General features: G+C 44.0%; 1 protein-coding gene across 1 annotated transcript in view; it reads right to left on the bottom strand.

Annotated features, from left to right (window-relative positions):
- Nucleotides 1-4398, bottom strand: part of LOC135543712 (short transient receptor potential channel 4-like) — a 130713-nt gene extending 126315 nt beyond the window's left edge. Inside the window, 1 exon segment of the mRNA XM_064971079.1 lies at nt 4255-4398. The gene's annotated coding sequence lies outside the window, so the exon portion shown is untranslated.
- Nucleotides 4399-4916: the final 518 nt, after the last annotated feature.

The following is a 4916-nucleotide window of genomic DNA, read 5'->3' as shown; positions in this document are numbered from 1 at the left end:
AGAATCAACCAAAAACAGAGCAAATTGGAATGGAATCTGTTCCTAAACACAGTGGCAAAATACCTGACCACTGTGACCCAAAACGAAGGATGTCCTTGACTATGTACAGACTCAGTGAGCATTGCCTTGCTATTGAGAGAGGTCGCCATAGGCAGACATGACTCTCAAGAGAAGACAGGCTATGTGCCCACTATCCAATAAAATTAGGTGCCAACTGAGCTGCACTTCCTAACCTCCTGCCAACTGTATGAACACATTAGAGATACATACTGTATATATTTCCCACTGATCATATGGACCCAGAAGGAATTTGAAAATAAATTAAACATTGATAAACTCTCATAGCTGTTGAAATAAACTCTCATAGCTCATAGGTGAAATACCTCAATGTGCAATCACAGAATGAATATTTGTGGCCCGTGGTCATGAGGAAAGAGTAACCAGTGGAGGACAAACATTGAAAACACCACCAATATTTATCTTTATTTATCTTCCCAACTATTCATACCTCAACAATTTGCACATTGCTAAAACACTATACATTTCTGATAATATAACACATAAAATGTCTATCTTTTTAAACCTTTTGAGTGCAATGTTTACCATTACTTTCTAATCAAGTTTTGTTGATGTTGTTAAATGTGTTTTTCTCAATTATGTTTATTTTGTTATTTCACTTGTGTTTCATATCTAAACATGCTTTCCATGCCAATAAAGCCCCTTTGAATTGAATTGAATAGAGATAGGAGGAGAGAGAGGTGTTGACAGATTTGAATAACAAAGGAGATGCTGGAATTCATGATGAATGGTCACATCTCTTATTGTACAGTTCAGAAATGATTGGACAGGTATACTATGCAATTGGTCAAGCCATGGTAGTGGTGGTAGTGTGTAGTGTGGTGAAAAGTTAAGAGCACTCGATGCCATGGTAGAGCTATGTAGCAGGTAGTGTGGTGAAAAGTTAAGAGCACTCGATGCCATGGTAGAGCTATGTAACAGGTAGTGTGGTGAAAAGTTAAGAGCACTCGATGCCATGGTAGAGCTATGTAACAGGTAGTGTGGTGAAAAGTTAAGAGCACTCGATGCCATGGTAGAGCTATGTAGCAGGTAGTGTGGTGAAAAGTTAAGAGCACTCGATGCCATGGTAGAGCTATGTAGCAGGTAGTGTGGTGAAAAGTTAAGAGCACTCGATGCCATGGTAGAGCTATGTAGCAGGTAGTGTGGTGAAAAGTTAAGAGCACTCGATGCCATGGTAGAGCTATGTAACAGGTAGTGTGGTGAAAAGTTAAGAGCACTCGATGCCATGGTAGAGCTATGTAGCAGGTAGTGTGGTGAAAAGTTAAGAGCACTCGATGCCATGGTAGAGCTATGTAGCAGGTAGTGTGGTGAAAAGTTAAGAGCACTCGATGCCATGGTAGAGCTATGTAACAGGAAGTGTGGTGAAAAGTTAAGAGCACTCGATGCCATGGTAGAGCTATGTAGCAGGCAGTGTGGTGAAAAGTTAAGAGCACTCGATGCCATGGTAGAGCTATGTAGCAGGTAGTGTGGTGAAAAGGCCTCCTATAGTCTACTTCCTCAGAATCAGATGAACTATTGGATACTATTTGTATGTATTTGTGTCCATTATGAAGGAAGTTAGAGTTAGGTTTGTGAGCCAATGCTAACTAGCATAGATACCCATAGACCTCCAAGCATTGCTCCAAAACTAGTTAGCATCCCAGCCTTCGCAGTGGATCTGGGCCGATCCCGGGTCACTCGGTTGAGAGTTAGACTTGGCCGACGTCATATGGCCCAGGTCTGGGCCACCTTCGGCGGTATTACTTATGGGTAGGATGTGGGGATTGAGCTCAGGACGATTCTTCTGTGAGTTATCTGGCCCAAATGTATAACTTGGGGCTTGGGCCAATTCCGGTGAGAGTTATCTGGCCCAAATGTATAACTTGGGGCTCGGGCCGATTCCGGTGAGAGTTATCTGGCCCAAATGTATAACTTGGGTCTCGGGACGATTCCGGTGAGAGTTATCTGTCCCAAATATATAACTTGGGGCTCGGGACGATTCCGGTGAGAGTTATCTGGCCCAAATGTATAACTTGGGTCTCGGGACGATTCCGGTGAGAGTTATCTGTCCCAAATATATAACTTGGGGCTCGGGACGATTCCGGTGAGAGTTATCTGGCCCAAATGTATAACTTGGGGCTCGGGACGATTCCGGTGAGAGTTATCTGGCCCAAATGTATAACTTGGGGCTCGGGCATATTCCGGTGAGAGTTATCTGGCCCAAATGTATAACTTGGGGCTCGGGACGATTCCGGTGAGAGTTATCTGGCCCAAATGTATAACTTGGGGCTCGGGACGATTCCGGTGAGAGTTATCTGGCCCAAATATATAACTTGGGGCTCGGGACGATTCTCGTGTGAGTTATCTGGCCCAAATGTATTACTTGGGGCTTGGGACGATTCCGGTGAGAGTTATCTGGCCCAAATGTATAACTTGGGGCTCGGGCCGATTCCGGTGAGAGTTATCTGGCCCAAATGTATAACTTGGGGCTCGGGCCGATTCCGGTGAGAGTTATCTGGCCAAAATGTATAACTTGGGGTTCGGGCCGATTCCGGTGAGAGTTATCTGGCCCAAATGTATAACTTGGGGCTCGGGACGATTCCGGTGAGAGCTATCTGGCCCAAATGTATAACTTGAGGCTTGGGACGATTCCGGTGAGAGTTATCTGGCCCAAATGTATAACTTGGGGCTTGGGCTGATTCCGGTGAGAGTTATCTGGCCCAAATGTATTTTTGGGGCTCGGGCCGATTGGGGCGACTCTCTGGTAGATGATTACACAGGCTGCTTTATGTAATTAACATTTCATTATTTATTTTTCCATATTTTCTAATTATTTGTGATAAAAAAACATACATTTAAGATTTAAATGAAATTCTTTAAGAATCCTGCGTAGTATTTTAGTATTTTCATACTTTGTGCAAGGCAAAAGATGAACATGAAAAACTTCACAAATGGAACCTCCCCAGTGGCACAGCAGTCTAAGGTGCAGCGGTGCAAACTGAGCTGCTCCAGATGCTGGTTCGAGACCTGTGCCGGCCGCCACCAGGAGATCCATGAGGCAACACACAATTGTCCGAGTTAGGGGGAGGTTTGGCCTGCCAGGATGTCCCGTTGGCTGTAGCGACTCCTTTGGCAGGCCAGGCGTTGACACTGTCATCATGTGTATGGTGTTTCATCTGACACAAAATGGTTTTCTTGTGGATGGTATAATTTGTATGCATGCAATATTAATATTTAAAACGACTAAATCAGGTCATTTTGTATACATGTATTTAACTTTTGAATCGGGCTCCTTCTGAGGGGATTCTGGTAAGATGCCGGTCAAAGTCGGTAGATGGAAACTGCCCGATGTACTTGGGCCGTTTCTGGGCAGTCATCCATTTGGATTCCTGGCCGAATCCGACACCCGATTCCGGCTGATTTAATCCGTTCTGGCACACTGGAAGACGGCTGCTTCAGGGCCGATTCCCTGGCTGGGATTCGCTCGAGGAAATACATTTAACTTCCATCATACTGGACAGAGACATACAAATGGTATCCACAAGTTTACCTAACTCTGTGGAAGTGGATAACGGGCCTCATTGCCAAAATCATGAAGTATCCCTTTAACTAGATGCTCTGTTTAGAGGGGAATTGGCTCTAAACAGACAAATACTCCATTTGAACGTGAATCGATGCTCAGTTGTGGTATGGTTCAAAAAACATGAAGTCCTCTACTTTCATATCAAATCAAAATCATTTCACAAACGCACAATATACACTTACGATTCTCTGTTTTAACACAGTTGCAGCGGATAGTATTATTCAGTGACAACACGTTTTGTAGGGTCCGTCTTCCGTGCACATACAGGTGTTCAGAGACTCAGATACTCAGATCAGCACAGGTAGTCGACTTTCCGTAAACAAGCGCTGTTACATGGAGATATGGCTGTGGGGGAACCCTAACTCTAAAAATGAGTACATACGGAGCCAGAAGTGGGTGAAGCTAACTGCTGACAACTCTAGGGATGCCGCCTAGGGTTTTTCCAGAGCTACCCTCGTCCGAGACAAATAGGCACGCACCAGTGCGCAGTGCACTCAATTTTATTAACTCAATCACCAGCTCCTTCTTTACCGATCTGAACCCACAAATAGCCTAGAAAACATTATTTTTAGACTGTGTATGATGACTCAAAGTAAATACAACATATAACTCACATTTCGCCGTGGATGTTAGGGATATATCAATTGAACCCACATAGAAAGATGCCTCTTCTTTCCAGGCTATTCCGCGTTTAGGGGATGCAACAACTGGTTTTCAAAACAAAACAAAAAAATAACTATGGTTGTATTCCGTATTTAGGTACTAAACGAATAACCTATAACAATCCGTGTTCTATAAGAGGACTTCACATCGTCGATTCCTTGATGATAAATACATGTGTTTTTATCTTCAGAGTGGCCTATATCCTACTTTATTCCATTATTCAGTGTGAGTGGAAGACATCCATTAACAGAGCACAGTTGTTTTTCTTCATAATCTCTTCTCTTTTTCCGTTAGAAAGAGATAGAAATGGTGCAGCCTATAGCGCAGAAAACTGGGGCAGACAGGATGGAAAGCGTGCGCAGCGCGCATAGAAAGACGATGAAGTGAACTCTGTCAATCTTGCAGGACATGTAACCTACTTCTTTACGATTACAACTGTTTGCAAATATCCTCTGGTTATATTCTCTTATCCTCGATTTCTGTCTGTTCATCCAGCCGCTCCTTTACACCTGTTGTTGGGAGGAAGCGAACCGAACCGAAGCGCTGCGGGTATAAGCTAATAACGCGAGGTCTCAGAGACCCTGGATTCCACTCTGCCTGTGGATGCGCGCTG

This window comes from Oncorhynchus masou, chromosome 8, assembly GCF_036934945.1.
Source record: "Oncorhynchus masou masou isolate Uvic2021 chromosome 8, UVic_Omas_1.1, whole genome shotgun sequence".
Taxonomy (NCBI): Eukaryota; Metazoa; Chordata; class Actinopteri; order Salmoniformes; family Salmonidae; genus Oncorhynchus; species Oncorhynchus masou.
The sequence above is the reverse complement of the archived record's forward strand: the minus strand, read 5'-3'. Positions and strand labels throughout refer to the sequence as shown.